The sequence below is a fragment of the Tursiops truncatus genome, chromosome 5, assembly GCF_011762595.2.
Source record: "Tursiops truncatus isolate mTurTru1 chromosome 5, mTurTru1.mat.Y, whole genome shotgun sequence".
Classification (NCBI taxonomy): domain Eukaryota; kingdom Metazoa; phylum Chordata; class Mammalia; order Artiodactyla; family Delphinidae; genus Tursiops; species Tursiops truncatus.
The window spans coordinates 115105985-115132711 of NC_047038.1; the positions used below are offsets into that span (position 1 = coordinate 115105985).

At 38.3% G+C, this 26727-nt stretch overlaps 1 protein-coding gene across 9 annotated transcripts in view; it reads left to right on the plus strand.

Moving 5' to 3' along the window:
- Positions 1 to 26727, plus strand: part of INPP4B (inositol polyphosphate-4-phosphatase type II B) — a 717274-nt gene that overhangs the window by 206509 nt on the left and 484038 nt on the right. For 7 of the 9 annotated variants that reach the window (XM_033857340.2, XM_073805541.1, XM_033857341.2 and 4 more), the window contains exon 1: positions 18891 to 18973. The exons of the other annotated variants lie outside the window; for them this stretch is intronic. The gene's annotated coding sequence lies outside the window, so the exon portion shown is untranslated. Of the gene's footprint in view, positions 1 to 18890; positions 18974 to 26727 lie in introns of those variants that run through there. 9 annotated transcript variants of the gene reach the window in all.

A 26727-nucleotide genomic window follows, 5' to 3' on the forward strand; every position in this document is an offset into this window, starting at 1 on the left:
AATAGTATTGTTTTTTGATTTCTCACTACCAATGCAGCTAGTTCAATAAACTGGTTCAATGAAATATTTGTTGGATAGATGGATGCACACAAACAGGTATTTTGGTTGGTTGAGCTGTGTCTCATGTGCTGTTTGTATATCCCACCCACCTTGCAATTATCACTAGTGTTTGTTTGCGTTCATTTATTTGCTTGGGGCTTTGTGTCTGGAAACTGGAAAAACGTTATAGAGGTTTTGTTTGAGGTGAGATATGGGAGGAGACAGATAACCATCTGTCTGTGGAAGGGATGACGAGGGATGTCTTCTCTCTGGAGTTCCATGGACTGAGAGATCCCATATGGAAGGAGAGGGCAAGTTTGGGAGACTCTGAGATTCCAGGAAGAGGTGGGGCTGGTGGGGCTGCTTATGGCCTGGGTGTAAAGTGTATCACAGAGTTGGGAAGAAGACCATGTTTCCTGGCTCTGCAGGGAATCAGGCCCTGCTTTAGCAGGTTGAAGACTAGCAGCTTCACAAGCATCAGTAGGCAGCTGATTTGGCACAGAACAAAAGTGTTCTCACAACTGCCTCGTTCTGCAGTGGTAAGTCTCCCTTCTCCCAGCAGGACTTGGGCAGCAGGATGGTAAGTGGGCGCAGCAGGGGAGAGGGAGAATGACTGCAGTTGATAAAGGCCCTTTTCCAGACTCTCAGAAATAATTGATGTTATCTCTGAGAGGTGCTGACTTCTCACTTAGGCAGGTAGGGTCTCAGAAGCGTGGTAATTTTGGCCTAAAAATAAATATGGCCCCATTCAGAGCAAAAAAAAGTGGCAGGGCTAGCTGGAGATACACATATATTTAATTCGATCCTTGGAGGTAAGAGGCACACTATTATTCTTATATTTGTGTTCAGGTAAAGAAAATGAGGCTTAGATAAGTTCAGACGAAGGTCACACAGCTCATAAACTAGTAAAAGTGAGACCGAATCTTAGTGGCTTATTCTCTGTATTATAGATGTATAACCCAATATAAATGGTAATTAGTCTCTGGTTAGGAGAAATTGTACATTAAACACCAATAGCAAAATGTACAGTAAACTGCCCGGCTCTTCATGTGTTACGACACGATCATGAGGGCTATGTTATTCATTTGGGTTTTATAGGCAACTATGGGGGAAGTTGATTTTTTCCTGATTTTTACTTAGCTGTCACAGATTAACAAGGGTGAAAGATGCCAGAGAGGAAAGCTGCACTGTGCCTCGCACAGGTGCCTTGGCCCATGCCCATTTGATGAAGAGGTTTATTTTATACTCACCATTCTCTCCATCGAAAAGGCTTTTTCAAAAGAACTCCTTTTCTCTTTGGTTAGGTCATCTTCTTTATAGATTGATTCTGCCACTATTAATAACTATTGCTATCCCCTTTATGAGTCATTGATGTTCTTTTTGGAACCTCTCTAGTTGCAGGTGACAAAAATTTTAATTTGCATCCTCTCTGCCCAGCTTCTCCTACACACATGGCAGAGTATTGTTTGAGCAATCTACTTAAAGTTTCACAGACCTCTGGTTGCCTGGGTTCCTTTCCACCCACTTGAACAGACCGAGGTAAAGCAAATGTAAGGGCATGTGCTCTTTTATATATTTTTGTGGTTTCACTTGTCAGCTTTAATAAATGTAGGGTACAGATTCTAGGTCCAGTCTTGGGCGTTTAAAAACTAATTTATAATTTTGTAGCATCTTCTTTTTTCACAACCGGTAGCCATCCATGAGTAGACGTATTTTCTTAACCATCTGATGGTTGTGTTTCTTAGCAGATTAGGGGAGTGAGTGGAGAAGGTGTTCAAGACCACCAGGGCCTTTACAGTAAGAACAAGTTGGCAGCAGCAGGTGTAAGGTGTCTGGGAAAAGAAGCAGCGTGTACAACATGTGCTTGCCAAATTGCTGGCTCCCACAATGCACAGCGATGGCATATCTTTTTTTGTTTTTTAAAGTAGGCTTTTCCTTGATATGATTAACATTCTTTTATTTTAACACCATTGCAGAAGACGGCGAGCCTCACTCATGCCAGCCGTTACCTCTAGTAATTTTTTTAAATTAATTAATTTTTTAAATTGAAGTACAGTTGATTTACAATGTTGTGTTAGTTTCTGCTGTACAGCAAAGGCATTCAGTTACACATATGTATACATTCTTTTTTATATTCTTTTCCATTATGGTTTATCACAGGATATTGAATATAGTGCCCTGTGCTATACTGTAGGTCCTTGTTGGTTATCTATTTTATATATAGCAGTGTGTGTATATTAATCCCAACCTCCTAATTTATCCCTCCACCCCAACCCTAGTAATTTTTAAGTAGCATCCACTGTCCCATCCTCAATTCATGTAGATTCAGGATCAGCTGGTACAGAAGTCATATCCTTGCAGGATTCTGGGATCATCTCATACGAAGAACAATGTGCCTACAATGATGCCCAATTTAGAATAATTGTAATGGTCTCTTTTCCAGGTAATCTGAAGGAAGATGAATTATTGGAAATAAATATTAGGGGGAAAACGGAACTGCTTTCTATTTCTTTGTAACGGAAAGTTCATGGAGAATTGTCTGCTGACCTTAAGATGATTTGAAAGATAGGATATCGATCAGTAACCTGTTGATCTGACAGTAACTTGGGTAGTCTGTTTGCTTGCACTTAATTTCCAATAGAACTTGGGAGGCTGGATCTGAGAGATAAGTGCTGTGGAGAAATACTTGAGTGCTTTTCTTTGTGCATTACAAAACTTGGAGAAAAAGTCCCTAAAACTCTTTGAGGGATATAGAATGTGTCCTTATTTTTGTCCTCCAAGATTTCCTATCCTTTCTTCAAAAAGTAAACAAAAGTATATTTTTTTAAACCTGATGGATTTTTCTCAGCTCTCTTTTCTTTAGTCTCGTTCTTTACACCCCAAATAATGACAAGACATGCCACTCTCTGCCCCATCTAGCCCATGTTCTACACTTATTCCAGACATATTTCTTCCAGAAATCTCACAGTGATAAAGTGAGAGGAAAGAGTCCTGAATTACTCTTTGATCTAAGGATGAATCCTGTATATAATATGCAATTAAGAAATGTCCTGACCCTGGACCAGATGCCATATAATAACATAAAATCCCATATAACAATGAATGAATTCAGGCCTGCTGAATTATGAAACTTCTAATCTGCCCCAGAAGTTGAAATTGTGTGAGAGGTGGATTAAATGATTTTGACCCAATTTATTTAATCTCTCTCTCTCTCTCTCTCTCTTTCTTTCTCTCTCTCTCTCTCTCTCTCTCTAGTTTAACTTTATCCCATACAATGGAACAGATTCTGCCTTCTTGAGTCTGCCAGAATGTTTCAGGCATTTTTGGTGGTAGGGGGAGAAAAAAAAAACTAAAGAGAGAAAATTGAATATTTAATACAGGCTTTCTGTCTTCTTTTAATATTTGAATATAAAAACGGATTATATAAATACATTCTTTGTAACCTGCACTGTGATATTGTTTCTTGGCAGAAATTAACACCTGGATTTTAACCACAGCTATCACATGAAGTCTTAAAGTCTCAGTCTTCCCCAAATTAACTCTATCTCTTAATTAGAGATCATTAATTAAAAAAAAAAACTTTCTAACTCTTAGAATTATATTCAGATGCAAGTTTAATACAAGAAGTAACATAAAGAGAGAAAATTGTATGCTGGGCTTGTTTCACGTTAAGATAGCTAATATTCGCAGAACTCAGACTACGTGCGAAATGCTAAGTGCTTTGCATTGTTGACCTGAAAATACAACAACTCTTTGATACTTTAGAAGTTGGAAAGTTGAATCTGGGTTAACACAGCTAGTAAGTGGCAGAGATGGGATTGGAACCCAAGCATTTCATCCCTACCTAAACCCTTCGGGCCTGGGCCTGCTTTCTTGACCACAATGCTATACTGTTTAATGCTTGTATGGGTCAGCGACTAGGTAACGTAAACAAGGATTGAAGTCTTCATTCCACGACCCATTGCTTTCTGTATTCTAACCTCAGGTCCTCAGACACCCCAAAATCTGTCTTGCCTTGGGGGTCTTTATACTTGCAGTGCCTGATTTGGAGGCACTCTTCCCTCCCTCTTTACGTGATCGACTCTTATGCTTATGGCCTTGGGTGAGATGTCGCCAACTCTGGGAGGCCATCCTTCACCACCCAACATCAAGTAGGTTTCTTCCCCCCACCCCCGCCACTGCTCCAGCCCACTGGCATTCTTATTTCACCGCATTCACATTCACAACCTCTTCGTGGAATTGTAGCTTTCCGTAATTCACATTATGAATGGAATATGTGCTTATGTGCTTGCTTGTTTATTACCTGCCTCTGCCCAAGCCCAGTGTTCCCCTCTTAGATGTTGCCTCCATGAATGAACAGACCATGTAGCTTTGTTTTAGGGACTCAATAAATTGTGTTAGATGAACTAAGGCAGATGTTCCATACGCCGTCTAACACATTGGGTTTAGCAAAATTGCAGCTTTTGTGTGTGTTTGTCTTTTTGGTAGGGATAGATTACAAAACTAGGGCATGTTTATTTTCAGTTGTAGGAGTCCACCACAGTCACGAGTTCCCTGGAAACTTAAAGTTAAGAGGAACATAATTTCTCTCTGAGAGTTAAAGTTTCACATGAAAATGGAATGGGATGGGTCACAGTCAATCACTTTAAAGAGATTGCAGACAAGTGAGACCCGATTGTAAGTTGACTGATGTTGCAACATTTAGAAAAGACAGGATTGGTTATTGACTGAATTATGCTTCCTAAAATTCAAATGTTAAAAGCCCTAACACCAGCACCTCAGAATGTGACTGTATTTGGAGATACGGCCATTAAAGAGGTGATTAAGTTAAAATGAGGCCCTAATCCAACCTGACCGTTGTCCTTGTAAAAAGAGGAAATTTAGACACACAAAGAAACACCAGGAATGCATATGCACAGAGGAAAGACCATGTGGGGGCACAAGGAGAAGGTGGCCATCTGCAAGCCAAGGAGAGAAGGCCATCGTAGGAGAAACCAAACCTACCAGTGCTTTGCTGTTGGACTTTTAGCCTCCAGAACTGTGGGAAAATACATTCTGTTAAGTCTCTTAGTCTGTGATATTTTGTGAGGCAGCCGTGGCAGTCTAATACAGCATCTGAGAATCAGGAAAGTTGTACATCCAGTGGCAGAGATAAGATAGTCACAAAGGCAAACCTTGTCATTAGCTGTTTAAGTATCACTCAAGGAAGAAGAGCCCATAGATTTTGTGTGTTCTCATCTTGTGGGAAAGACTTTCTATGATGGCAATGAGATAGATTCATCAGTCTGTCTTGGTCATATTTGATTCTTGTATCATTCACAAAACAAACCTTATTATGTGGTGTAGCAAACAGACTTTTAGGGTGGCCCTAATGATTCCCAACTGCTGGTTTCACACCCTTGTGAGAGCTCCTTCCCTAGAGTTTGGGTACAACCTGTGGCTTGTTTCTAACCAATAGAACATGGCAGAGGTGACAGGATATACAAGATTACATGTGTGGAACATGCTATGTAACCTTATATGTTTTTGTTACATGAGACTTTAGCACCCATCTTTCTGGGGTCTTCTTTGCTGGCTTTGAGGAAGTAAGCAGTCATGTTGAGGAGCCCCGTATGACAAGGACCTGTAGTGACCTCTGGGAGCTGAGGGCAGCTTCTGGCCAACCCCCAACAAGACAGCGAAGCCCTCACTGCTCACTTGAAGCACTCAATTTCACAAGCAACTGAATTCTGCCAACAATCTAAGTGAGCCTGGGAGGGAATTCTTCCCTCCCAGTGAAGCCTTAGATGAGACCATGGTTCCAGCCAACACCTCGGTGGCAACCTTGTGAGACCAGACCCGAAACAAAAGACCCAGCTAAGATGTGCTAGGATTCCTGGCCCATAGAAACAGTGAGATAATAAATGTATGTCTTTTTAAAGTCACTAAGTTTGTGGTAATATTGTTACATAGCAATAGATAGCTAACATGCTTGGTTTCCCAATAGGCCTCTCTATAGGAAATAATTCATGGTTAAACCAAAGTTATGGACTCTAGTTCATATGGTGGTGATTTCTCCATATAAATGAGTAAGTAAACATTCTGAATATTATTTAGCTTACATGCATGTTTGTTTACTGGAAAAAAATGGGGTTAGTCCTATTTTCATTATCATTCCAGTTCATGTCCACTGTGGTTCTTGTTGTAGATTAATAGACTGTTATTTTGGTTTTCACCAGACTCACAAGCTTAGTCGTTACGTGTCTGCTCCTCAGAGGTAGACCTTTCCTTTGTGAAATGACACGACATGGATTCATCCAGAGAACAAACGAGAGGCTTCTTAGGAAAGAGTACTGCCTTCTGAATGGGCCTTCTACTGGTACTGCCAAGTACCAGTAGAGCCGTTTTATGTTGATATATCTCTATTTATATTTACATGTTCAGCATCCTTAAATCTAAATGCTTATATAGTCCTTGTGTTTCAACCTGCAGGGAAAAAACAAGTCTTTATGGGAATATTAATGTTGGCTATCCTTGACTCTAAGTTGGGCAATTAAACTAAAATGATCCAAAGCAGGACTATTAGGTGAGCCAGGCATTCCTGTAATGAGGTTGTTAAGCTAGTTGTTGTTTAAACTCAGTGGGCTGACTAGTTTGTAGACAAGTAATTCAAACGATCACTTTTGTAAGGTTATTACTTGGACCTTCAAAATTTAGCAGGACTTTCTAGTTAATGAGAAACAGGGCTAAGATATGCAACATGTTTTTCCTATGCATTCTGTTTTGTTTTCAGGGAGAAATTAGAGTGTGAGAAAATTTTAAAACTAAGTATTAAATGTGCTTTTTATTACTGGGTTTTACTATTACTTGACCAAGTGTTACTGAGTATATGCTATTTAATTGTTAGAGCATTTATTGAATGTCTGTGATGTATAGGGCACTGCGTCCTGTACTCTGGGGCACACTAGATACATGAAGTGTGGTCCCTGCTCACAGTGAAGGGAAATAAAAGAGGACACGTTTCTTACTATGCCTCATGCACATGCTCTCCTAGACGTGTTCTGAACAACTCATAGTTTGTACAGGACCACACATCCTCTTATCTCATCTGTGTCTTGTCTTTTCCCAAGACATTCTCTTGGCTAGCTTCCATTCATCACGAAAACTGGCTCCAGTAGCCTTCCCTGGGGTTGCTGGGGACGTCTTTCCTGACTACTCTTTTGTCTCAGGCTGGATTTGGTGTTCCACTTCCTGTCCTTAATCACCAAGGAATGGCAAGCCATTGCCACTCCACTTAGTACGTGCCATTGCAGTTTCCCCTTTTTTTCCCTCCTCTCCCAATTCCTGCATTAGCATCCTTTTCTCTCTTCGTAACAGTAGGGTTCTGGTAAAAGGTTAACTAATGACTGCTTACCCTCCCCCCCCCCCACATGTATATCTGTGTATATAAATAGTATATACAGTAAGTCCCCTGCATACGAACGAGTTCCGTTCTGAGAGCGCGTTAGTAGGAAGTCCAGTTTGTTTGTAAGTTCATCAAAGTTAGCCTAGGTCCCCAACTAACACAATCGGCTGTATAGTACTGTACGGTAATAGGTTCATAATACTTTCCACACAAATAATACATTAAAAAAAACACAAAAAATAAGGGAAACATTTTTAATCTTACAGTACAGTACCTTGAAAAGCACACTACAGTACCAGCCACATCACCGCTGATTTTACGCTCGCTTCCTGACATCCTGGGCTTGAATTAAAGATACTGTACTACTGTATACAGTACTGTACAGTAAGGTACACAAAGCACAACCACTTGTAGAGGATGCATGCATGTGACAGTGTACGCCAGACACATGAACTAACTTACGTGATTGGACATGCGAACACATGTTCGCATCTTTAAAAGCTCACAACTTGAAGGTTCAAATGTAGGGGACTTACTGTAACGTGTACACACATATATGCATAGATATATACAAATGCGTACATTTATTATAAATCTTACAGATATAAAGGTGGCACGCAAGTTACAAATGATATGATATGGAATGCACTATTAAATTCCATACAGTCGTTGATTCTCAGATAATGCTTTCATTCATTTTTGCCCAATTCTTGTACCCGTACCAACCTATGATTACAATTCACCTATGATGTGACCATTTTTAATGCTATTTAACAGTTTTTAGCTGAATCTGCATGATTAACACATTGTCCATCGCTTTCTTAAGTCTAGATAATGAACAAACCAACAAATTAAGCCTTGATTTGTAGAGTCTGCTGATATCTGTGGGAAAAATATTTCCATCATGGTCAGTTTCAAGCTACCAGAATGAGATCCCTGAACACAAAGTTGGGAAGGGTGCTCAATAGCTCACTATTTTATGGTTTTCCTACCATGCAAATACAGTATATATATATGAGCATAGGTAATAGTAAGAGTTGTACAATAGTTAGGAATAATGAGTTTGGGGTAGCCTACCTTTGTCCCTAATATAATTTGTTAAATGATAAGTTTACATAATATACTTTAAAAAATAGTAGCTATGTTTAATAGCTGGCTCACAAAATTCCTGAAAATGTTACAATCAACTCTTGTGAGTTGGCTCACATTGAGGGCAAATGAGATAAATGTTATAGTAAACATTCAGAAATTGCACTTGGAAAGCCCAGAGAGGGAGAAGTTAATTCTGGATAGGGGATTCAAGAGAAAAATGAAAGCTATCACTACCCTTTGGACAACATTTCTTCTACAATTTAGTGTTTGGTTCATAAAACACTTTCATGCGTATAATCACATTGATCTCATACATATCCATGATATTAAAAGAGCCAGGGTTATAAACCCCTTGTACACCTGAACAAAGCAGAATTGGGGGATTTTCAGGTTTGATTTGTGGTTTTTAAGGTTGTTTCAATCTCTATGGAAAATGTAAAGTCACATGACATAATTTTTGTCTTATAAGAGTTTTTCTGTCTCCTATAAGAAACAGAAATGGGAAGAGAGAGCAGAAAGGAGTTCATGGAATCATGGGTTAAGACGGAGCTGACCGTATTGAGAAAGACGATTTAGCATGTGGAAGTCAGCAGTAGGCTGTCAGAGGGTGAGCTGCAGCTCTGTCAGCTACCAGTCGTGAAAACTGGGGCAAATTAGTTTAGTCTTCAGTGCTAGCTTTTCTTATCTGTAAAATGGGCGTTATGTCTGTCTCCATTTCTAGAACCAAGTTTGCTTTCATGTGTAGTGTAGAATAGTGCCTTGAACTTGGTAAGTGTTGGCCTTCTTCACTGTTCCTCTTATTGCACATCACCAGTTTCTTTGTATCTTTTTACATAAAATATTTACAAACAGCATGAGCCTTACAACGGAAAATGTAGCACATTCTGCCAATGATCAGACCGTTCTTTCTGTTATCTTGAAATTGTTCCTTGTATTTAAAGATTCTGGATTTGGATTTGATATTTCTATTGTAGCAGGTGTGGCGGGGGGAGGTGATATGTAGCTGTGAAGACCCTTGGGTGTGATCACTAACCACAGGTGCTGCTTTTGATTTAAAATGTTTAAGATGCCAGAGTGAGGGAGGAAGATGGGGATAGTAGAGATGGGGTGAATGGGCCCCAAAAGTGACTTTTGTGCCTTTCTTTCCCTTGGAGGCATGATTTATGCACTCTTTTTAAAGCTTTGATATTTCTGCTTTAAGTTATCTGTAATTACTGTCCTTGTTGCCGATAGATAGCTATTTCTCATATTATATCTTTTGGTATATTATTCTCATTTGATATCCCTTGTTCAAATAAGGAAGTTAAAGGCATATAAGGAAAAACAATTGGTCATAACGTAGAAAGTCATACTCCAAATCTTACTATTGTATATTGTCAAGGTAAAAGACCACTTTTTATAAAAAAAAAAAAACAAAAAAAAAACCCTTTATTTCAAATGTAAGGACAACTTATCTTTGGGCTGATGAGATGGCATTTCCAAAGACTAAACACTGTCATTTCTGCCCTTTACTATTCTGGATCATTCTCCCACTAGAATGTAGTTCTAATAGGTCAGGGATTTTTATCAACTTTGTTCACTGCTATATTCCCAGCACCAAGTAAATGCCTGGTGCATATTAAACAAACGAATTAGCCCCAGCTGGATATTGAGTGGGCATGTAGCTGTGTTACATGTGCACTATGGGGAGATCACGAATGATATCCAGGCTGGTTTAAAAGCTAAGAGCTCCCGTCCTACAACTTAGTGGATTTGTAACCAGCTGTGAAAGGGCACAGGCAGGGATTCAATCCCTTAAATGCAACCTGAGCACACACAATATATAATTTTGCATACAGCACCTTGAATTATTTGAGCGACTAGGTAGGTGACATACATAGTAGTAACCACAAGGTCAAGGGTGTAATGGTGAGCGTAGTTATTGTAAGTTTTCTTTTTGTGACATGGCATCAAACATGTCAAGTTTGTACTTCTATTTTCATGCCAGCTTTTCCAGGAAGATCTTCATGGAGACAGGCATGAGTTTGAGGCAGGTGGTAGTTGCTAATAATAGTAATTATTGAATGTTTTCAATATGCCATCTCTGTCCTAAGCACTTTATACTATTTTATTTAATACAGATGAAGCCTCTGTGTATAGCTCTCTTAACTGTTATGATCATTCCACCTTATTGATGAGGAAATAGGACTCAGAGGTGTATACATATTATTATTATATTATTTTTATGAATATTTGTGTTATTTTTTACTATAGGACTTTTAAATTTATAATATAGCAACAATAGAAATATATTAGAAAGGCAGTGAGGTACAGTGGAGAAAGTAGATGGTTGGTAGAAAATCTTGATTCCATTAATTAATCTTGGTCACCTCACAACGCACAGTAGTAACAGCTGTTAAATTCGAGTAGGTCTTCAAAATCTGCAGGTTTTTTTTTTTTTTTAAGTTGCTTTAATTCTTGCTTTGGTTTTCTCCTTGAGTGAACCTGCCTACTGTTCTGTCCAATGGAAGCTCTTCTTTTCTCCTTTTCTATTTCTTTTTCCTTTTGTTTGGCCTCTCATCGTAATTCTGCTGCATGATGGGTCGAATGGGATTTGGGGCTGAACTGAGAACCAAAAATAACGTGGCTAACACTTCCTAAGGGAAACCATATTCCACAGTAAATTTCTCTTCTTTTGACCCTTATCAGAGTTGAAAGTTATTTCAGCCAAATTAAGGATTAACAAGGCTTTAGTTGGATAGTTTGAGGCTCTCAGTTACTAGCTAAATGTCATTTGGGGAAACTGCTCTGGCTTCCACGAAATCTACATTTTCATTCATTCATTCATTCATCCAGCTGTGTAACATTTAGTGAAGTCTGTCTGTCTGGAGCCAGTGCCATAGTGGGTCACAATGAGTGTCACTTTCCATGCAACCAGGGAGCTATGCAACTGAAGGCAGGAGACTGCTGTATAAATAAACACGATATTCAATATGTTGTAGTAATTGCTTTATAAGAAGCACACACTCGTTAACATGAGGATAGGAGAAACCTTGCTATATTCTGAGTCAAAGAGATGGGGAAGCCAATACTGAGAGAAGGATATTCGAGTTGAGCCCTGACAATTTTGAAAAGTACTCTGTTGATAATTGGTGATTTTCTGTCTCCAGTAACAGTGTAGCAGAAGGTGACATGAGAACATGATATCTCAGGGGAGACTCTCATTCCCTAAGCTTCGTGTAACTTTGTCCAGCCAACGTAAGGCTGAGGGTTACTGTAGAAACAGCATTTAATGTCCAGAGGGCCTGCTCACGATGTCCACATGACGGGTAGAAAATAACTGCACAGAATTTTGAAAGAAGAGAGATGGTGCTAGGCTTTGGCAATGTGGGAAAGACTGGAGGAAGAGTGGGATTTGAACTGGACCATACGCAGATAAAAGGCTAGCAGAGATTCCAGGTCAGGAAACACAGCAAATAAGAAGGCTGAAGGATATTCCAGGTTGGGAAATACAGAATACAAAGGAAGGAAGCAACTCTCCAGATGAAGTTGGGCGACAGTGCGAAGACTGGCTTTGCTAGAGTCGAAAGGTTAGCTGTAAACAGCTGGATATGATGTTGGAAATAGATGAGTTCAGATTTTGTAATATCTTAAGTATCACATTAAGGCATTTGACATTGATGAAAGTACCAGTCCGAGAGTTAAGTGATTTAGGTTAGAATTATAGCTCTGGCCCTTTTTAGTTGTGTGATCTCAATCATGTCTCCGAATTTCTCTGAAGTTTACACCTATAAGATGGGGATAATACCATTTTTCCTCTCAGGATGTTTAAAGTAATCAACTAAAAGAATATATATAAAAGTATTTTGTAAATTATAGAATTCTATGCAAATAAATAGATATATGCATAGTCAAGAAGTTACAAGTAGAGAGACGTGAGACAGTGGAGAATGTAAATTGTCAGTGGAATTCAAGATGGATTTAATGAGGAGGAGATTAAAGTCAAGACAGCAGGTGGCAATGGCTGCGGCCCAATATGAGGGCCTCTGTTCAGAAGTCATTTGTGGCCATTCTCAAGCTAAACTTGGTCAAACCATGATTTAGCACAAGGGGTCTATAATGGTATGCTAAATCCTGCCCCCCACACACATCTTTTTTACCAAACTAATACGGCTCAAGCCAAATTTAATAGATGGGAGTTTATAAAAGATGGATCCTGAGAGTGAGAAGGTGACATATGTTTTTCAGCACAGTAAAGTTTAGAAACAGGCTGGGGGAGATAACCTGTCTCTAGTCAGGTGTATGATTGATTTCTGCAGTTTTCATCCTCAGGCCAGAACCCTGATAGCCTGCCTTACAACAAAGTTCTCCACTATATTATCTTGAAGAACAAAGAATTTCTGCCCACCTACGTCAGAAGCAAGCCATGAATAGATGTGGGGTCTTGGGCGTGGAAGAGAGGGAAGGGTTTGTTAAAAGAACAAAGGAACTGGGTAGCGCAAGATTCAAGCTAGAAAATAGAAAAGGAATGTTTTCTGTCAAGGAAGATGGTGGCCATGTGTGTGTCCTGAGGGCCCAGGCCATGCTGAACTACTCAGAAGGGCAGACCAGATAGACTGAAGAAGCCACTTCTGGATCCCCATCCCCTCGAGGGCTCTTTGTGGATTGGCGTATAACACTTTACTCTGATGTGACAGTTAATTATTCTTCAGGTTTCCACGTGTGTGCTTGGCCGGCCGTTCCATGGGGCCCTCTCCCCATTTCTAGTCACTGGTACATAAATATGCAGTTCTCCTCTGTGGAAAGCAAGAGGGTACAGAGAGCAGGAAAAGGGGCAAATGAACCAGATGACAGAAGAATGTTTTTGTTTTGTTTTGTTTTGTTTGGCTTTACCAACCCTTTTTTTTGTGATAAAGAGCTTAGTACTGAGGTTGGTATTTCTATTTCCCTTCCTCCTGCCGTAACCAGGGGTTTTGGGGTAAGGATTGCAATAGGTAGAGACAGTTGTGGGGAGTTGAGGGCCACATCTTGTGTAACCCACCCAAACTAGCCAAGGTGCCCTCCCTGCCACTGTAATGCTTTAAAATACATGTAAGCATATATATATATATATATATATATATATAAAACATATAGCATGTACATATATAATATTAATATAATATATAATTCAAATATATATCATATTATGTATTATATTGTATCATAATATATAATAAATATATAATGTATAATATATATGTAATATACACATATAATAAATGAACCGTATATAATTATATAATATTATGTAAATACGTATATATACATATATTTACATTTATTGAGTACCTATTCAATGCTTGTCAGCCATTCATTGAAAATTTACTTAGTGCCAACTATGAGACTCACAATTGTAGAAGGTAAGTGCATATTATCTCTTTCAATTTTACAATATAGAAAAGAAAGGTACAGGGAGTATAAGAATGTGGTCTAAGGTCAAAGGGCTAATAAGAGGGGGAATTGGAAAATTCTCACCCAGATAAAAAATTCCATACTTAAGAAAATCTCAAATCACTAAATCCTCGCTTATTTGTCTGTATTTATACTAATCCTACAAGTGAGGAGCAGAGAGGGTCTTTCTCTATAATAATAATCACATGCAAATTTCTCACCTACTTGTGCTTTTGCCAGAATATCGTGTTGTGGTTGTGAGAAGCAATGTTGTATTTTGATGTCTTTCCAACTTCCCACCAACTCCTCAGTATTGCTAAGATATTGCGTCCCATTGCTACACCAGCATCAGTGTAACTTCTCACTTATTCCTGGAGGAAGCTTCCGGACGGGAGATACTCCAGAGCTTGTCTGCACAGGTACACTTTGCTCTCAGGCCTCCCTGGGCGCCACATGTGTGTCAGTGCCCAGCACCTCTCAGGAGGCTGGAGATGGCATCATTTCCTTACAATCCAGCTGTTGAGCAGAATTTCATAGTTTTATGTGCCAGTGATATAGATCTTTTTAAATCTATTGAATTCAACAACAGGGCAGTGTGACAGCCCATCTTCAAAGACAGGACGGGCTTTGGAAAGTGAAGATACAATTAATGGAACCTGTTACTGACAACCCAAGAAAACGATATCGTCAGTTTTGTTAACTATGAAGCAGTAATATATAACTGAAGCATGTAGAAAACGCCTAAATATTTCCAAATTTATTTTCCAATTTAACTATCCTGGTATAAACCAGAAAGCAGTTCATTTATTCATTCACTCATTTATTCAATTAGTAAATGATTACTGAATGTTTTCTATTTATCAGGCACTATTAAGCACTATTTATCAACATAGCCTTTAAAAGTACCACTTGGCTGAAACATACATCTATGTTTTCTTTAACTAATTGGTGTTCTCTTTACTTCTGTAATAATGTGATTTGAATTAACTTTTTGCCGTCCCTTTGCCAAAATCCTCAAAGTTTCACTTTATTTACTTCCATGGCTGTTAATAAAACTTACTTTTCCACTTGCCAGGCCAATACTTTCAATCTCTAGAAAGGTGTGAAACAATATTTCTTTGATTTTTTTAATTGCAAGGAGATAATTATACTACTTATGTAAAACATTTATGAAGAATGAGCACATGTGATAAGAATGGAGTGTTGTTATTAAATAAAACTCACAACAATGATTCTTAGGCACTTATGATTATATATAACCATTATTGGCCTACTGTAAACATACATGTTAATCAGTATATGTGAATGGTGGTTAGCTATTTTCCTTTACATCATCACATCAGAGTTTGCTCAGGTTAACCAGGTTGTAAAGGTATGGGGACAAAATGAAAAATCAGAGGCAGGAAGAGAAAGAAAAGATGAGGAAGATGGGAGCTAGGTGGATCTGAAGCTTTTCTGGATGCATAGTAGGTTTCCAACTGGGGATGTCAAGGTCCTCTCCATCTTCTCTCCTCCCCCTCCTGCCCCACTTTGCATTCTTCCTTTTCTGGGAGACAATGTAGGACTGAATGAGGACTCCCAGAAATTTTTGGTTAGGCGGGTCGGGCTAGTGAAAAGATGAAAATTTAATGGAAGCCAAGTAGAAAAGCAGAGGGAGTTAATTACAAGGTGTAACTTGAGAATAAGGGAGATCTGATCAGGGACTTTTGGTTGTTACAGGTTGGAAGAGGATATGTCTTCCTTCAGGGGTGGTGGTGTGTGTGATGAGATGTAGAAAAGAGAAAAGAGGCCTGAAATGAAAAGAGAAGGAAGTACTCATTAGCAGTCAGGTCACATATGCTGCATATATGCTACAGGTGGTGAAATCTATGATTAAGAGTTCATTTGAGGTCTTTAAAAGCATTTATTTATATGCAGAAATGTTGAAGTGACTTATATTGTTTAAAAATGGCTAATACGTTTCTTTTTCTTTTAAGTAGAGTTTAAAATGGCTTAATCCTAGAGCATCTTCTGAGTTTCCTACCAAGTTTAGAATCAACTTAGATCCTGCTTTCTTGGAGCTTATAGTCAATTGCAGGGTACTGAGTCTCCCCCTCAACTCAAATGAGCTCCAAATTACTTTTGCCAAACTTTCAGTTTGTATTTTATCCCCGCTGCCAAATTATAATACTTTAAGAAATGTTAGCTTTATTACTTTTTTTATTATTTATTTTATTTTATTTATTTTTGGCTGCTTTGGGTCTTCGTTGCTGTGCGCAGGCTTTCTCTAGTTGCGGTGAGCGGGGGCTACTCTTCGTTGTGGTGCGCGGGCTTCTCATTGCGGTGGCTTCTCTTGTTGCCGAGCACGGGCTCTAGGCGCATGGACTTCAGTAGTTGTGGCGTGCAGGCTCAGTAGTTGTGGCTCCCGGGCTCTAGAGCGCAGGCTCAGTAGCTGTGGCGTATGGGCTTAGTTGCTCCACAGCATGTGGGATCTTCCCGGACCAGGGCTCGAACCCGTGTCCCCTGCATTGGCAGGTGGATTCTTAACCACTGTGCTGCCAGGGAAGCCTTCTATTCCTTTTTAATGAAAAAAGATTTGCAGTAAAATATTACTTACTTAATTTTCATAATGCATTGAGAATTTTCAGCAGGTAAAGGAACGAGTGTAAGAGGGCTCTAAGTTAATTTGCAAATGAGTATTCAGGGATTAAAAAAAGAGACAGACAGAGAAAAGTCTGAGGCTCCTGGGATGTGGTTGTGGTTGTTTAGCAAGAGAACATATTAATGTCATTGGAAATTGGTTCGTGATTTGGTATGAAATGAAATACATAAAGAAGCAAATGTGTTTTCTTTCTGTTCTTTCACAGACACTGAAAAATGATGGGACTTCTTTAGCATATATTGTAGTTCTCTGCAGGGAGACACGAATTAATTTTTTCTTAGTTTTAGGTAGTCCCTACTTTTTTGTACTTTTTTTTTTTTTTTTTGCGTAGAAGGGTCTTATTGATTCTTATACCTAGCTACTCACTCAGAACCATAAATGTTGATTTTATTTTCCTACCTATATATTTCCAATATATATAGAACATTTTTATATGAGAGGTGGCATGTGTTTTATACACACACACACACACACACACACACACACACACACATATACACACACACATACACACACAGTTGGTCTAATCCATTGTCTCTAGTCGCTGTATTCTTCATCATCAGTAGTGGAATGAAAGCATCTTTCACCATTTATGTCGACCTATGTTATATATGAGAGCTTTTCAGGAAAGAAAGCACATATTCCATGAACTACAGAGTACCAGAATGTGAATCTGGATGTCGGTGCTAGCTTTGAAATTAATCTTAGAATATAATCCTCTGTTTTTAAGAATCACCTATATTTTAGAGAAATTTTTATAACTATATAGGAGAGAAAGGAAGCAATCACTAGCACAGAGTAGTGGTAAAGATCCTCTTATTAACTGATTCGAACCTGGCTCTTTTGCTCACTTTTCCCATTTGTAAAATGGGCATGATGACAGTGCTCACAGCATAAGGTTGTTATGCAAATTGAGTGATTTAATATTTACAAAGTACTTAGATTTGGTATGCAACACTATGTGGTTGTAAATAAACAAAAGCAAATAAATCACTCCTTGAGGGGTTGGGGATATACTAAAGCATACATAGGAATGTGTATAAAGCAATAAAAATCCACTATTATTTGCAGTGGTAGGTATTTTGCAGGTTAATTTGCTGTTTATTTTTGTGTATCTTTCCCTAATAATGTGGTATTTTGGAGTTCTTGGATCCTGATGTTGTTCCAGAAACTTCTATTTCTACTTTTTCTCTTTTGAGTTTGCTACATATTGTAAAACCTGAATATGGCAGATGGCTTACAATGCCACATAAGAAGACGCTTTTCCAATTATGTTTTCATCAGGCAAACGGCCCTGCTGTGATGGGAATAAATGGTTATGGCATTCCTATGAAATTGATATTGTCTGTTCCAGAGGCTATAGGATTGAACAAACACTGGTCAGAATTATCCTTCATCTTTTCCAAATGTAAGGTCAAAATTAAGATAAATAAAGGAAGATTGTGTAGTTTTCTCTTTCCTTCTTGCCTCCAGTAGCCATCTAGAATTTGTAAGACAGAGGGACAGAATGTGTGTGTGTGCTCAGTCCCATGTAATACAAAAGTACTTATTCACGCCCAAATACAGATTAAAAATGTAGGTGGCATATTTAAATAATTCATTAAGTTGCTCTTTCATTCATGTAAAAAAAGTAGGTAAATATGGCAACCATTTAGTTTAAGTTCTAGTTTCAGCAGAACAGTTAGCTTTGAAAAGGTCAAGACTACTGACCTAAAAGTATTCATAATCCTTCTGCAATTACCATAGTAATTTGTTCCATATGCCTATGAATTGTTTCTCAGAGTTGCTGGATTATCACCTACTGAGAAGTTCAAAAATATCTATTTGGTATTTTTTCCAGCTGAGAAGCAATTCTGCCTCAATCCCGAGTAGCACTGAATTCTATGCTGAAGTATGTCTTTTCAAATAATATCATCTTCAGTAGCAGTTAAGTATATCTATGATTGTCTAGCAAGATTGTTTAAGTACTCCTTCTGCTCTTAATACATCAGTCATGGGAAAGAGACCATTGGTTTTGGAGAGCTGTCACTTTCGAGTGTTTTTGGAAAAATCCATTAAGTGCCCAATTTTCATTAACTTCTTTGGCATGCTTAGAAATGTACATGATATTACAGAGAGAGAGAAAGGGCATGATGATTGATAGCAGTGAAATCCAATGTCCGGGTCCTTTATTTCTTCATTTAGTTATTGTTTAAACATTTCTGAAGCCCATTTTTATACGAGGCAAAACAGAGTTCCTGCAAGCAAGCCAGTTTCTGGGTGATTCAAGCGTTCAGGTAATGCTGTGGGGCAGACTTTGGACCTCGGTGACTCACGAGAAGCGAGGAAGGTTCAGATCGCACAAAGGCAGGGCTGAGAGCCAGCTTGAAAATGAAAGAAACGACTTGAGCAAAACAACTTCCTTGGTAAGATCAGACTGCTCCTTCTCCGTGTAATTTCTTATTCTACCCAACAGCAAAAAGAAGAATAGAAAAGGAAAAGGGAAAAGAATAATCAAAACCAAACTAAAGTCAGAGACAATGAAAGCAGAAAGGTTCGGTCCTGAGCTTCCAGTCTCTCCCATTTTAGCTCCGGAAGTGTAATCCTTTAATTGAAGCTTTGCTCTGCTCCTGAGCATTCAACTGTTACTAACAGATTTCATGGAGTGTCTATTTTGGAAACAGGGTTGTTTTAGGCAAGTAGTGTCTTAAGTAAATTTGTGTTTTAATTGCAAGAAGGTAGAGTATGATTTGAGAGTACCCAAATTGGAAATGGTTTTTATTCCTTTTCAGGTGCATAAATAAATAAACAGCAATAATGAAAAACCTTTCTTAGAGTATGTAATGAACTGTGGTTGGAGAAGGATTTAAGAATGTGATTACTTTGGCTGTGGCAATGTAAGAGAAGAGCTGTGTTTATGTAGGGGATATGCCTTTCTGTGTGTACTTTTCTCATGTGTATATATTTATTTCATTGTTATTACAGGTATCAGAGTAAGAAAAAAGTACTTAATGAGAATAAACACTGATTTCAGCAATATAGTCATTCAACCTTATAAAGTATTAGTTATAATGAAAGCTTTTTCTCGGTCCTGCTACCCTTTCTGCAAAGAGGAAGGGAGGCACTCTGCTTCTTTTTGAGTCATCACCTGCCTTTAACGGAAGGGTGATGGGCGGGGGGCGGGTGGTGGTGGGGAGTGTAAGGTGTGGGTGAGGGGTGAGTAGTGGGAGGGTGGGATTCTGGGCTAAACAGCACTTCTCCCACCACCGGGAGGGAGCTGCTGGAACAGCTGTAGTGAGTGATCAGCAAGCTTTGCCTGGGTCCTCATTTCTGTCGAGGCTAAGTGATGCCCTAGACTCCAACGGATTGAGTGGTGGGTCTCCTGCCCACCCTCAGGGCTGACCTAGGTTATGTTGCTCCCTGTGGATTCAAATATATTCAGGGAATGAGACTCTTCTTCAATGTAGATATTCAGGATGCAACACTTCTGCCAACTAATCCAGAGCCTTGAAACCTAAAACTCTAGCTCCTCTCTGCTCTTAAAACAGGTGGGGACTCTGTAATGGCCTATATGGGAAAAGAATCTTAAAAAAAAAGAGTGGATACGTGTATATGTATAACTGATTCACTGTGCTGTACACCTAAAACTAACACAACATTGTAAATCAGTTATACTCCAATAAAAATTAAAAACAAACAAACAGAAAACAGATGGGGAGAGCTGGTAAGAATTCAATTGCATATACCAGGAACTTTTCCATCTAACCTATGTATAAATATTCGAATGTGCAGGACTAGATAATCTGAGTTGTAACATTATAGCACTTGAGTGGGTGATGTCTGAGGTTGACTAGGCTCTTACTGTCAATCAACCGATCGTTGAAAGTCCTAGGAGGCTCTGAATATGGTCTTTACTTTTGTGTAAAGCCCAGTGGGACTCACAAAAAGGGAACTTCCCTTATTCCTTTACATTTTTTAATGAGTGGCTTGTAATTTTGCACATAGCCTGATTGTGCACTTAGAGATCGACAGTTGCTGATGTTTGCAGTTCTTTTGAATCCTTTGGAGAGTCTTGATGTACACAAAAATTCCCATAGGCCACAGAAACTTCTGAACTTGAAAGAACTGGGTTTAAAAACTGGTTCTGCCCCTTACTGGCATCGTGACACCGCACAAGGTACATGTGCTCTTCAAACTCAGTTTCTTCATGGAAAATGCACCCGTTTGTACATGCTATATCTCCTTCCTGCACTGCAGACTCATCTTGCCTACTACTTGCTAGACATTCTCTTTAGGATATCCTGGTGATGCCTCAAACATTTGTCCCAAATGGAATTCCCTTACGTCTCCTTCCATTGACCCACCTGCTGCCTAGACACCCAGGTGCTCAGTCTAGTAATAGGGACCTTCTTTTCCCTCCTTCTCCAGTCCCTTCACATTCAGTGAGTGGAAAGTTAATTTTGATTTTTCTTCCCATTATTTCTTGGCTTGCTCTCCTCTTCTCCATTTCTAATACCAGTACGCTAGTTGAGGTTATTATGACCATGTGCCTGAAATAATGTAACAGATTCCTATCAGGCAGAGATGCTTTCCCCAGCTTTCATTTCCACCCCCTTCATTTTATATCTTACTCTCTGCTTGAGACACAGCTGTCATCCTGTCATTTTCTTCTTAAAAGTCTTTCAGTGCATCTCTGTGAACTGAATCAAGGCCAAACTGAAAGTACATGGAACACGTGAGTGTACCCTAGTGTGTCTAATACTAGGTCGACGAGGCTCCGGCGATCGATACATTTTCTCTAAGGTTTCCTCATATTTAAGTTCAGGTTTTACATTTTTGGCAAAGATGCCACAAAGTGAGGTTGTGACCTTCTCAGCACATCAAATCAGAAGGGATTTGATGTCGGTCTGTTCCATTACTGAAAATGGTAACTTTGATCACTTGGTGAAGGTGATGTCTGTCAGGTTTCTCCAGTGCAAAGTTACTGTATTTCTTTGTATTTAATAAAGATCTTACAGAGAAATAATTGGAGAGTATCTAGTTAGCTTGTTATTTAAAACACTGTTGGCACTAATTTTAGAATCCTTTGAAGATTCTTGCCTGAGACAGTTATTACTGTGGGGTTTGCCAAATACTAGTTGGAAATTTACAGTAAGGAAAATTTTACTCCATTCATTTATTCATCCATTCACTCATTATTTATATTAGTATGGGCAAAGGAACTCATTTTATTCCATGGCTTATAATGTGTCACAATCATTTTTTTTGTTGTTCAGTTTTCCCAGATGTGGCCTTTGGGAGTTCCCTTCAAGTTGGCTCCTGTATCTTTTTAGAATTTCTCTTTAAAACACTTTGATATTTTCTGGCACCGCAAGACATTTTAGGCTCATCTTGCACTTTTCCTGCCCCATTCCTGCAATCAGCTGTTTCTCCAAGGACTAGTAGTTTTCTTTTATTGGAGCATGGTGTTTAGAAACCAAGATTTGGGCAGTGAATCGGCTCATTGGTACTGGGGTATCACAGTACCTGACCAACACTCTTGAAAATTGTCAAGGTTGTGAAAAACAAAGACAGACTGAGGACCTGTTTCAGATTAAAGGAGACTAAGAGAAACATGACAACTAAAGGCAAAGTGTGATTTTTGGTTGGATCCTGAACCAAAAAGAAAATTAGGGGGGCAATTGGAGAAATTTGAGTAAGTTCTATAAATTAAATATTACTGTGTATTATATTATAGCCTTATACATATTTATCTTCCTGTAATGGTCAACTCAAAATAACATGACCATTCACATTATTATTGATTTAAAAAATATGTATATGTATAGCTGATTCACTTTGTTATAAAGCAGAAACTAACAAACTATTATAAAGCAATTATACTCCAATAAAGTTGTTAAAAAAGAATAACTCAAAAAAAAAAGAATAATTTAGATCTCTGCAATTGAAGAAACTGATCTAAATTAGGGACAGGATATTCAGAAGAGAAATAAAATTATACTTGGTGTTCTAACTATATCATTTAGGATTTTTGAAAGAAATGATCATGTATACCACAAATTATCTAATTAATCTCCCTTTGATGAACATTTACATTGTTTCAAATTTCCCCAGCTATTGTGTAAGTCTGTATTAACATATTTCTACATACATTTTCAAACATTTGAAAATCTCCTTGGTATACATTTCTTGAAGGTTGGTTAAATAATTTATGGTACAGCCATAAGCAATATGAAGTCATTAAAAATTATGATATAGATCAGCAAACTATAGCCTATGGGCCAGATCATCCTTGCTTATTCATTTACATATTGTCTAAGGCTACTTGCATGCTACAGAGCAAGGACAGAGTTGAGTAACTGCAACAGGGACCATATGGCTCACAAAGCCCAAATATTTACTATTGGTCCTTTGCAGCAAAAGTTTCCCAACCCTGATATGGATTATTACATGCAGAATGACAATATTCTGTGAAAAAGACACATTTTATTACATATATTATTATAGATCCGTATATATATAATTTTTTCATTTTTTAAAAATTTAAGTATAGTTGATTTACAATATTATATTTGTTTCAGGTGTACAATATAGTGATTCAGTATTTTTTTAAACATCTTTATTGGAGTATAATTGCTTTACAGTGGTGTGTTAGTTTCTGCTTTATAACAAAGTGAATCAGCTATACATATCCATATATCCCCATATCTCCTCCCTCTTGCATCAAGTTATTACAGAATAATGGCTATAATTCCCTGTGCTGTACGATATAACCTTGTTGCTTATTTTTTTTACACATAGTAGTTTGTATCCTTTAATCCCATACCCCTATCTTGCCCTCCCCCCTTCCCTCTCTCCACTGGTATCCACTAGTTTGTTTTCTGTATCTGTAAGTCTGTTTCTATTTTGCTATACGCATTCCTTTTTTAAGTTTTTTAGATTTCACATATAAGTTATAACATACAGTATTCGTCTTTCTCTGTCTGACTTATTTCACTGAGCATAATACTCTGTAGGTCCAACCACCTTCGGCAAATAGCATAATTTCATTCTTTTTTATGGCAGAGTAATATTCCACCACACACACACATGTGCGTGCTCATGTGCATCTTCTTTATCCATTTGTCTATTGATGGACACTTGAGTTACTTCTATATCTTGGCTATTGTAAATAGTGCTGCTATGAACATTGGGGTGTGTGTATCTTTTTGAGTTAGTGTTTTCATTTTCTTTGGATATATACCAAGGAATGGAATTGCTGGATCATATGGTAGTTCTATTTTTAGTTTTTTGAGGAACCTCCATACTATTCACATAGTGGCTACACCAATTGACATTCCCACTAACAGTGTACAAGGGTTCCCTTTTCTCCACATCCTTTCCAATATTTGTTATTTGGAGACTTTTTGCTTATAGCCACTCTGAAAACGTGTGAGGTGATATCTCATTGTTATTTTGATTTGCACTTCTCTAATAATTAGTGATGGTGAGCATTTTTCAAGTGCCTGTTAGTTATCTGTATGTCTTCCTTGGAAAAATATCTATTCAGGTCTTCTGCCCATTTTTAACTGGGTTGTTTGTTTTTTTGATACCAAGTTGTATGAGCTGTTTATATATTTTAGATATTAACCCCTTGATGGTCATATCATTTGCAAATATTTTCTCCCATTCATTAGGTTGTCTTTTTGTTTTGTCGATGGTTTCCTTTGCTGTGCAGAAGCTTTTAAGTTTAATTAGTTCCCATTTGTTTATTTTTGCTTTTATTTCTTTTGCCTTGGGTGACAGATCAAAAGAAATATTGTGTGATTTATGTCAAAAAACGTTCTACCTATGTTCTCTTATTGGAGTTTTATGGTTTCAGTCTTACATTTAGATCTTTAGTCCATTTTGGGTTTATTTTTGTACATGCTGTGAGGAAATGTTCTAATCTCATTCTTTTATGTGGAGCTGTTCAGTTTTTCCAGCACTATTTATTGAAGAGACTGTATTTTCTCCATTGTATATTCTTGCCTCTTTTGTTGTAGATTAATTGACCATAGGTATATTGGCTTATTTCTGGGCTCTCTATTCTGTTCCATTGATCTATGTGTCTGTTTTTGTGCAGTACCATGCTGTTTTGATTATTGCAGCTTTGTAGTATAGTCTAAAGTTGGGCACATGGAACTTACAGCTTTTTTATATTTCTCAAGATTGTTGGGCAATTCAGGGTCTTTTGTGGTTCCGTATAAATTTTAGCATTATTTGTTCTAGTTCTGTGAAAAATATCCTGGGTATTTTGGTAAGGATTGTTTACATCTGAAGATTGCTTTGGGTAATATGGACATTTTAACAATATTAATTCTTCCAATCCAAAAATATGGGATATCTTTCCATTTCTTTGTGTCAACTTCAATTTCCTTCATCAGTGTTTTATAGTTTTCAGAGTATAGGTCTTTCACCTCTTTGGTTAAGTTTATTCCTTGAAAGTACCTAGGAATTTATTCTTTTTGATGTAATTTTAAATGGGATTTTTTGTTTTTGTTGTTCTTCCCCTCCTACCTGATTCCACGTGCATCTTTCCTACAGCCTTGATTTTACAGGAGTCTTTCATCCAATTTCCAGTTCATTTTCAGTAAGAATTATTCCACATGTAGATGTATTTTTAATATATTTATGTCTGGGGAGTGAGTTTCACATCCTCCTATTCTGGCCATCTTGATTGGTCTCCTGTATATATATAGTTTAAATCAAAAATCCTATTAATTTAAAATTAGTTATGGACAGAGAGACTCTGCAAGGTTGTTCACCAAAGTTCATAAGTAGGTCCTTTTTTTGGTACATTTTTATTTATAATTTTATGTATACTTTGTGCTTTCTTAAAAGGGTTGTATGAATTCTGTTTTCTCATTTTTACTACAAGATAACTACTCAAACCACACTCTTCAGTCTTCTGCACCCAAAATTGTAGTGAAGCGAGAGCACAGTGATTACAAGAGACTTCGAATGACACTTAATTTTTAAGTAGGGCAACCACTCATTGTAGTTTGCCTGGAACAGTGCTATTTTATGGCTACTGGGACTACAGTGTCATTGTAGCCACATTTTTCTCTTAACTCTGTAGTAGATCTTCCCAGCCTCTTAAGCTGCTATTCATCTTTTATGTGTCCTTTAAGTGTTTCAGTACCTCTGGGTTCTGCCACTGGCCTGGTCCCTTCTTACTCCGATCAATCTCACAGGAACTCCCCAGAACTCTCCCAACTCCCATAGTTTAGTTTACATCTATACACTGATACCTCCTAAATGTGTACCTTTAACTTCCAAACCAGTGCTTTCTGGACATTTTTAAGATATTTCAAATCTAATTTAATCCAGTGCCATCCTTGACCCTTCCTTTCCCCTCCACTTGCATTTCTTCAATCAACAAAAATCCCTGGCAATTTAACCTCCTAAATATTTCACACATTGGTTTCCAGTTTTTACTATTACTGTCCTAATTCAGATTTTCTTTTTTTTCGGTACACGGGCCTCTCACTGTTGTGGCCTCTCCTGTTGCGGAGCACAGGCTCCGGACGCGCAGGCCCAGCGGCCGTGGCTCACGGGCCCAGCCGCTCTGCAGCACGTGGGACCTTCCCAGACCGGGGCACGAACCCGTGTCTCCTGCATCGGCAGGCGGACTCAACCACTGCGCCACCAGGGAAGCCCTCAGATTTTCTTATCCTTGCCTCTTTCACTGAATGCCTTCAGTTACCTACCAAACCTCAGGCAGAAAAATCAGTCTTAAATGCCAACCTGAACGAGTGCCTGAGTCACTCTTTTTCTTAAAGCACTTCAGGAGACTTCCCATTGCCTAGTGACATTTTTTAAAGTGTGGACCATGTACAATCTACATCAGACCCTCCTGGGTTATATATTAAAAAGGCAAATTAAAAAAAAATTGAAGCCCGAAGTCTGGGGTCCATTACAAAGTTACTGGATCAGAAATTATAGGTGATTGAACCCTAGAAATTTCTGTTCTTACCACCACCAGATGACTTTTATGTGCTTTCATGTCTGAGAACTACTGCTGTCCTAGGCCTATATCAAGACACTTCCATCCAAGGTGTTTATGAGACAGTCCAAGACCTTCATGGTCCAGTTCCTATTAACTTCTCTAGTCTTATTTCTTGCCATTTCCTAACTAAAATTTTACATTCTACTAATG